Source organism: the organism of the source record quoted next, unplaced genomic scaffold (genome assembly GCF_019419815.1).
Source record: "Pyrus x bretschneideri cultivar Hongxiangsu unplaced genomic scaffold, Pyrus_bretschneideri_v1 Contig8, whole genome shotgun sequence".
Lineage (NCBI taxonomy): Eukaryota > Viridiplantae > Streptophyta > Magnoliopsida > Rosales > Rosaceae > Pyrus > Pyrus x bretschneideri.
Genome location: NW_025999820.1, coordinates 6,577,899 through 6,587,972, shown reverse-complemented (window position 1 = coordinate 6,587,972; position 10,074 = coordinate 6,577,899).

Genomic DNA, 10,074 nt, shown 5'->3' with positions numbered 1-10,074 from the left:
AGTTGACAAAGGATTATCAAATGGATTCCAACTTGCTGATACAAGTTTATTTGAAATATTCAATTATCGCATGATCCAAAAATCATATTTGAGATGTTTATTTTTGCAATCTAAATATGCTTTAGAGACTAGCTAAGTCGTCCACTAGGATCTAATTATATTCATCATCGGTTTCTTTTGTTTGAGCTGTGATCTTGGCATATAGCAAATTTGTGGTATCAAACAAAGATATACTTGAATGAGTCCGGATCGTCGTCAGATTCTCTTTGTGAGAATTCCAAAGATCTGTGAATTGTATTCGTTTATCGTATATCATGCGGTCATAAATTATTTTAAATATTTTTATTTAAAAATAAACATAAACAATACTTGATAAAAATTGATCGCATGATATACGATGAACGGACACAATTCATGAATTCTCAAGATCCTTATCAAAAGAATTCGAAGAAAATTCTGTTGGTACTTGAATATCCTGCTAGCGTGGTAGTAGTACTCCACCTTCCTGCAAGTTGCAGATTACTTCAAAACAAAAAATTATGAATATCGCATAACGATAAATTTGGTTATAGGCATGGCAATTAAGAAAGTAACATAAATACAACATATCACATACAAAGGAGATGATTGGATGATGGCTTGCGAGATAGAACCGGATCGATTTTCATTATTCATCTTTGCTTCAAAATTTTCAGTACAAAAAATGTCTATAAGTAACGTGATAGCATTTATCCATCAGGAATAAACTAGCTTTTAATTTATAATTCATATGAATGAACAAGTATTCAAATAATATCATATCATTTATCAGTTCGAATCGAAAATGAAATATTTGTTTGATGTCCTTCACATTATTCAAATAGACTTGTTTTTATAGAAAATTACCTAATTCTTATTACCGTTCAATTTCTACTTTCCATTCCATGAACTAATCACCAAACTGAAACTCTGCGCGTCAAAAACTGTTGAAATTTTCTTGCTTGTAATAGCATATGACGAGTACTTTCTTGATCTGGAAACCACACATCCATACATCAGAAACATATCCATACATCAGAAGCGCATCCAAAATTGACAATCATTGTGAAATAGGGAAAAGGATCCACGCCGGATTTTTTTTATAAGGATCTTAGGTATATTGAAATCGTGATCGTTTATCGTATATTGTGCGATTAGTTTTTGTTAGTTACTATTTATATTTAATTTTAAATTTTAAATTTTAAAATAATTTTTAACTGCACAATATACGATAAATAATCATAATCACGGAATCCATATGCAAACAAATAAACTAACACAATAATCTATATGGATTGCCCAAGTCCTCAGTAATTTATTCGAATCTAGCCTCCATACTCATCCAGGTTCATCCATTTTACATTACTTGTTCTTCTTTTTTGGATTTGGAACCCATCCAAATCTCAATGGTGGGGATTATAAGGATCATCGTATCCTAACTGTTCATCGTATATCGTACGGTCAGAAATTATTTAAATTTTTTTATTTAAAATTAAATATAAATAGTATTTGACGAAAATTAACATCATTATATATGATAAATGGCTAGGATATGAAAATCCCTACGATCCCTAACATTTGGATCTGGATGGGATCCTCATCGCTTTTTTTTATATTTTCGTTTCTGTTTAGAATAAAAAAACCTGGGGTTCTTAAGGATTCTATGATTGTGATAGTTTGTCATATAGCGTGCATTCAGTTTTCATTAGATACTATTTATATTTAAATTTTAAATTTTAAAATAATTTTTAACCGTATAATATACGATGAACGGTCACGATCACAAATCTCTAATATCCTCGGAAAAAAAATCCGGCGATAATCATTTCCAAAAACCTGTACGTTGCCCTGTTCTATCTCATCAAACTTTATGACGGAGAACAGTGATGTTAAGTTTGACAAGTGTGGAATCCCTTCCGGATCAGAATTGTTTCCTTCTCCACTTACTTTCCATTTCTGAACCGTTCATTTCATGGCAAGTTAATTTAAAACTCCAAATTCTGTCATGTCACCAACAGCACCCAGCATTTTCTGCAGGCTTTCCCTCTCCCTCCTATCTGCCTTTTATGCCGCCTTTGTTTCTGAACTGTTTTTATATTTGCTCTGTTATATGGCATGTTTTTGCTGTTAAGACGAAAGTAAGAGTGCTGTTGCTGAGAAATGAAATTTTATAAGCCTGGGCTGCAGCAACAGAATCTGCAAATTGAAAATTACACACAAAAATATTTGTTTTGCAATAGTTCCTCAATTTTTCTTTTAGTTTAATTTAAGTTATTGACCTCTCAATATTCATTTCTTTAGCCATTAAACTTAACAATATATTGTACATTAATTTTTTTTTCACGAATGTTCTTTCTTTGAAATATTAGTAAAAGAAACATACAATCGAAAAAGAAAACGAAGAGAAGGAAAAAAATAAATAAATATTAAGCAGTTGTGGATGAGAATAACCCTTTAAAGTGTTGAAAAAAATAAACTCTTTAAGGCAGATCGAAAACGATAAAAAAAGAACGGAGACGGTGCGCCACAACGTGGCCACTAATCATTGGCAAGCGTATGTCAATGTTATTTCATGCTTATCCATCGATATCCTATAGTGTGTTTGCATGTTGAGATAAAGTACGAGTGTATTCTCGTACTCAATTGTATGTGCGTATATTGATTGAAGAATTTAATCGTGGAATGGATATATATGGTTAGAGTCTAAGACAGATAGGTTTGTAAAAATTTGAGATAAAGACGGCAAGCGCCCAAGGTTTTGTACAAAAAGCTGTCTATGATGAAAAAAGATGATTGTGTTTAGTCGACATCAAATAACAGGGCCGGGGGCTTAGTAAAAAAACCGACTTCGTGATTTTTCACTCAAGTGGAGCCTGCAGAGTGGTATTTACGATTTTGCTAGCTGTATATATGTATTGTCCTCGTGCATGCGTGTCTCCCCACAAAGTCTTAAGTACAAGGGTTTTAATATTATTATTTTTTTCCATCCCACCTAGACATGTAGTATTATTTTTTTTTTGAAAACTTGCAGTAGTTTTTTTTTTTTTGTATCTTAACTTTATTGTTATTTCAAGTTCATGAGAAAAGTGAATGCGTTATGACATTGAATATTCATTTCTCATGTTGCAGAACAAATGTGATTGTTAGGTTAACAACTCTATTTCATAAAAAATTTGCCTCGCGGGTCTAACTCAATCCCAAGTCTAAGACTGTCTAACTTATCAAAAGCATGTGCATGGACGCGCCAGCAGCAGCAATCCCATCTATGTTTGATTGCATACCAAGTCTTGAAATCAAGTTTTCAAAGTCAAATTTTTGGTCCCGACATTCATGAGAGCCTTGTTGAAAAAAGCATAGTTCCAAATCCACAAACCCTTTCGGCTTGGATAATGGATGGTATAAGTTAAGACAGTGAATGGGAAGAGATTTTTCAGTGTGACTATCACACGAGATGATAGTGTCTCCATATAAATGGTGGGATATATGTGTTAAAAGGTTAATAACTTAAAAATTAAAAAATTTCACCACTTAAATAAAAACACGTGGTGTACCATCTGTGTTCCCGTCACAACTAAATATGTCTCGTGAATGGGAGCCTAGATTATTGATCAAGAAAACTATAAAGAGAGAACATCCAATTAACTTTGTTTTGCCCCTGATGTAATTTGTCATCTATCTTTACAAGTGTTTGGACCCAGATTTACACCATCGGTCTGTGCAATCGAGGTCGTTGGTTAAACATAGTTCCAGATCGATGGATGGAAAGGTGAAGATAATATTATGGTTTTATCATAATAATTATCTTTTAGTAAAGAATTGTTTTTATATAAGGTAAATGGGATGCAAACTATATCTCAGGCTTTGAGACTCTTATCTGGTTAAGCAACAATTTGCGTGCAAATTAAATGTTGGTCAGATAATGACTATGAGGAGATACAAATGAGATTGAATGGGTGATTGACTGATGCCGTGCAAGAATTGGATGCCATGCGTTTGATGGAAGATGGTCTTTAAAGTATAAGATAATAAGGCATGCATGATGAGATTATATTCCATTTTATTATGCATGCATGGGATAAAGGTTACTGATGGAGTTTTGGTGATGAGGTAAGAAGCCTGGTGGGTTAGGCTTCTGATGTGATGTGATAAGCCTAGGATTTGATGGTGATGGAGTTATGATAAGAAGCCTAGGTAGGCTAGGTCTTTGGTCATGATGAGATAAGCCTAGATGGGTTTTTATTTGAAAAGTCAGCCACACGGATCATATTTCATTCTGTAAGTTAGAATTGCAGTCAAACTCCACAATTATCTAGCCATGTCAAGCAAATATCAATCCTATAAATACAAGGCGCTGTGCAATGTAAAGGCTACCTCCAATTCAACACACAACTACCCTGCGCAAACTTCTCAAACATCTTGAGATTTTTTTTTTCTTTTTTTGCTGACACATCTTCATTTTGGATAAACAGCACTGTAAAGGCAATCGGCGAATATCTTCAGTTTGGATAAATAACACTGTTGCCGTAGAATCAGCCGACCAAGGAACACCTTCGGTTTGGATAAACAGCACTGTGTCGAGGCCGACTGGTTACCTATCCAAGTCTCGAACGAGAAGGGTTTCTAAATCTTTATTGGCAGAGATCATCTTATTAGCCTTCTCAGCGAAATAAGGTGTTACGAGTTATGACATTCAACACATTGATTGCCGAGTGATTTTATGATTGGATACTCACAAGTAAGTTTCAGAGTTCGGCATTTTGACGGTCGAACCACATTTACCATCAAGACATACATCTCCTTTGAGTACTTGTGTCCATATAGTTTGGTGTCGATTCGACGTGCTTATACTCTCACGAATATAATCACTGTGACCGAATCTGGCGCCGACGATTCGTGAACTTCGCAGAACTAGCAGCCTTGTCTTCAGGCTCAAGAATCCAAAGGCCGAGACTTGTTCCTTCCTCGGCTGCAATTGCAAGATCAAGTCAACGCAACATCAACAAATTGTACTCCTCGGCCAGGCTCGGCCGACGAGTTGGCATGCCCCGCATCAACCGAAGGATGTAGTTAGTTCATTAGTTACTCGGCATGCGCTCCACGTAGACTTTGTAATTTTTAGGATCAACAACATGCTACTGAGCTATGGAGAAGTAATTCAACCGAGAAAAGATAATGTGCAAATCAAAAGTTCTTATATATAATAGAATTTCTTCTATTTTGAATCACGTACAGTTGTTTAATTAGATATTAAATTTTTGGCATCCTTATTTGAAGGTAGCAATCATTACTGTGTAGTCACAGTTTGACACGTGAATATAATTTTGTTTTTTTGTTTTTTCATAAATTATCTTTGCACGTATCAAAACTATAAATGAACGTAGAAAAGAGCCGAACAATAAAGAGAATCCATACAAATGATACATAGCTATCATTTTTTTTAATAACAACTAACGAACATATTATAGTAAAGATAATATATACTTGGTACTCACTAGTGACTACTCTATATTATATGTACTTAGGTATCATCCTTGGATAATAAAACATGTACCCTATACACCTAAGTTTAATAACATATTCATTATTTTTTAAAATAATAAAACATGCGTTAATATATTATTAGATAAAATTAAAAAGTAAATGCTACCTAATGAGTACTCAAGTGTTATCGTTATAACAAATGAAAGGCACCGAAAGTTATCTTGTTTTTACAATTAACGTACGTTGTAACTTGCAACTCTCAAACACAGAAGTTCTGATCGAGTCATTAAAAAAAGCTGTTGCACCATCTGCAAAACGCATTTTATTGCAGGTTTTTACCTTTAAAGCTTTTATTTTAGAGGGGTTCAGAAATACATTTCTTATTAGGTAAGTGTGCTGAAAAGGGTTGTCTCTCTTTATTTAGTGTTTGGTTTTCTTGCTTTAGGAGGGATACAAATTCTGTCCTCTTAACTAGGTATAAACTTATTCTTTTTTAATAGAGAACTTTAACGAATAACTCTTGTTACTGTTTACTTTAATGAAAAATTATATTTTTATATTAAAAAATCAATTCTAGTACTATTCACTTTATCCTTTATTTTGTCTTTGTCTCTAAAACTCAAAGTTTTTAAATCTTTTTATTAATTTTCCTTGTTTAATATTAATAAAATTTTCTGGTATGCCCAAGTTTTTTATATAAAAAAAATGTTGCAAAAGCACATCTGATGTCATAAGCTTGACAATTCTTCACGTAATATATATTTTTTGGCCTAAAATATTCGAGTAGCTTCAAACACCATTTCATCACCGTAGTTTCCCTACAATTTCCTCACATTGACCTGCAGCATAATTAATCAAAACTGACGCATTCACTCGCCCACAATATTTGATCAATTTCTTCCTTGACCTCGACTTCGTCTCCAACCTGGTTACGCCAATAATTTGAAACATGTAGTTTTAGTCTGGGAACCGAAAACAGAAAACCCATAAGGTAACTCCGCAGTAGTTTCTTTTGAGAACTTACTTTAATAAATATGTACTTTTGTATTGACTAAAAAAAGTTTACCTGCAGGCAGAAGAATAGAGGACTAACTGAGAGAAATTTGAAGACAAATAATACGGAAAGTGGGTGAAAAAGAGATTGACAAGAAAAAGTTAATGAGAAAATTGTGCGTTGCGGAATTTTAGAGTAGCCTATATTAAAATTATGTATATTATAGTGGTTTAACTAATATATACAGTAATTTTCAGTTGACGGATCCGTCTAATAAGATTTTTTGTAGGATCATTTTGCAATGTATTTTGACAGAAGGGGGTTGTATTTTTCAGATAGGAGTTTGATAGATACGATTTTTTTAGGAACGACCTTAAAGATATATACGATTAAATCATTGAAATACAGTGAAAATTAAACCCTACAAGATATCTTTTATTCTCTTACTTTATTGAATTCAAAGACCGTAAAAACAAATTTGTGCATGGGTAAAAAAAATTTGTGTGGAAATCATTTCCTTTTGAATGTTAAGCATTTGATCAAACCAATGACCTAGGTGATGTACACGTACTAATTTGAATTATCTTTATTTTTTATAAGAAATGTATTAATAATGCAAATAAAACAAAGTTTACAACTTCGTGCTTCTGTTGTGGGCCAGATCCTTTATCTAGGGATCCTAGGGATATTGTGATCATGATCGTTCATCGTGTATCGTGCGGTCAGAAATCATTTTAAATTTTAAATTTTAAAATTAAATATAAATAGTACTTAACGAAAATTGACCGCACGATACGATGAACAGTTACAATCACGAGATCCCTAAGATCTTTAGGAAAAGGATATTCTGGAACACAATAACAAGAAGGTTTCCACATCAACTGTAGGGAAAGAAGGTTAAAAGTTCAAATGAAAGCTCCATTAACCTTCCTGCTTTAGACATTAAAGAACACTAGTAAATTCTGAAGTTTATGTGACCAAATACCAACATAAAGCATTTTTGTTGGGTTTTTGGTATAACTTGAATCATCAAAGCGGAATCCGGATACTCTTTACGAGGATCTTGAAAAATTATAAATCATGTCCATTCATTGTATATCGTGTGGTTAGAAATTATTTAAAATTTTTAATTTAAAATTAAACACAAACAGTACTTGACGAAAACTGACCGCACGATGTACGATGAATCCCCGAATTCTCATAAAGAGGATCAGGAGAGGATTCTGTTGGATAAAGCGTATGAGAATCATCCAAATGTCAGTGACTGTCAGGACCCCTTTGGAAGTTGCCATGCCCTTCCTCTCAGACCATCTCCAGCCAAATGAGGGCTAGAAGGCTCGTTTTAGCCCTCTGGTTTTCCAAGAAATTAATATTTTAATGAATAGTGTAGGGCCATATTTCTTACCATCTCAAACTGAGGTCCAAAGGGCCATAAGGTTTGTTTTAACCCTGTCATAAAAAACCGTATTCAACCGAGAGCCAAAGGGCCAAACATAATTTATTATTTAAATTTAAAAACTACAACTTATATTTAAAAACTACAAATTAAATTTAAAAACTACAACAACTTAAATTTATGTTGTATAATTTTATGTTGTTTAATGTTATTTAATGTTGTTTCATATTGTTTAATGTTGTTTCATGTTACTTAAATTAATTTAATGTTGTTTCATGTTACTTAAATTAATTTAACATTGTTTAATAACTTAGGAAGTTATAGGAAAAAAATAGAATTTTAAAAACAATTTGAAAAAGTAAAAAAAAAAAAAAAAAAAAAAAAAAACAGTTAGCTGACGTCAGCTAGCTAGCCGTTGCAATTTGACTTCTAGCCCGGCCCGGGGCTGGCTACTTTGGGCCATAAATTATTTCAAAATTTAAATTTTAAAATTAAATATAAATAATATCTAACGAAAATTGACCGTATGATGTACAATGAACAGTTACGATTACGGGATCCCTAGAATCCTAGGAAAAGGATATTGTGGAACACAATAACAAGAAGGGATCCACATCAACTGTAGGGAAAGAAGGTTAAAAGTTCAAATGAAAGCCACATCAACCTTCCTGCTGCAGACGTTTGGACATTAAAGAACACTAGTAAATTCCAAAGTTAATGTGACCAAATACCAACATAAAGCATTTTTGTTGGGTTTTTGGTATAACTTGAATCATTAAAGAGGAATCCGGACACTCTTTACGAGAATCTTGAAAACCGTAAATCATGTTTATTCATCGTATATTGTGCAGTTAGAAATTATCTTAAAATTTTTAATTTAAAATTAAACACAAACAATACTTGACGAAAACTAACCGCACGATATACGATAAATCTGCAAATCCTCGTAAAGAGGATTAGGAGAGGATTCTGTTGGATAAAGTGTATTGGAATCATCCAAATGTAAGTGACCGTCATGGGACCCATTAGGAAGTTGCCATGCCCTTCCTCTTAGACCATCTCGAACTGAAGGAGGGCCAGATGGCTCGTTTTAGCCCTTTGGCCCTTCAAGAAATTAATATTGTAATGAACAATGCAGGGCCATATTTCTTACCATCTCCAACTGCGGGCCAAAGGGCTATAGGGCTCGTTTTAGCCATGTTACAAAAAACCGTCTCCAACCGAGAGCCAAAGGCCATAGTGTCACATCCTGGCCCGGGGCGGATCACTTCCCGGGCCCGCTTCACCACCGTAGCACGATATTGTTCGCTTTGGGCTTACCAAGCCCTCACGGTTTTGTTTTTGGGAACTCACGAGCAACTTCCCAGTGGGTCACCCATCATGGGATTGCTCTAGCCCCTTTCTCGCTTAACTTCGGAGTTCCTACGGAACCCGAAGCCAGTGAGCTCCCAAAAGGCCTCGTGCTAGGTAGGGATTGGAATATACATTTAAGGATCACTCCCCTGGGTGATGTGGGATGTCACAATCCACCCCCTTAGGGGCCTGACGTCCTTGTCGGCACATTTCCGGCCAGGGATTGGCTCTGATACCAATTTGTCACATCCCGGCCCGGGACGGATCACTTCCCGGGCCCGCTCCACCACCGTAGTACGATATTGTCCGTTTTGGGCTTACCATTCCCTCACGGTTTTGTTTTTGGGAACTCACGAGCAACTTCCCAGTGGGTCACCCATCATGGGATTGCTCTAGCCCCTTTCTCGCTTAACTTCGGAGTTCCTACGGAACCCGAAGCCAGTGAGCTCCCAAAAGACCTCGTGCTAGGTAGGGATTGAAATATACATTTAAGGATCACTCCCCTGGGCGATGTGGGATGTCACACATAGGGTCAAACATAATTTATTATTTAAATTTAAAAACTACAACAACTTAAATTTAAAAACTAAAACTTATATTTAAAAACTACAACTTAAATTTTAAAACTACAAATTAAATTTAAAAACTACAACAACTTAAATTTATGTTGTATAATTTTAATGTTGTTTAATGTTATTTAATGTTGTTTCATATTGTTTAATGTTTTCATGTTACTTAGTTTAATTTAATGTTGTTTAATGGCTTAGGAAGTTATAGGAAAAAAAAAAATAATGGCTAGCTGACCGTTGCAATTTGAATTCTAGCTTGGCTC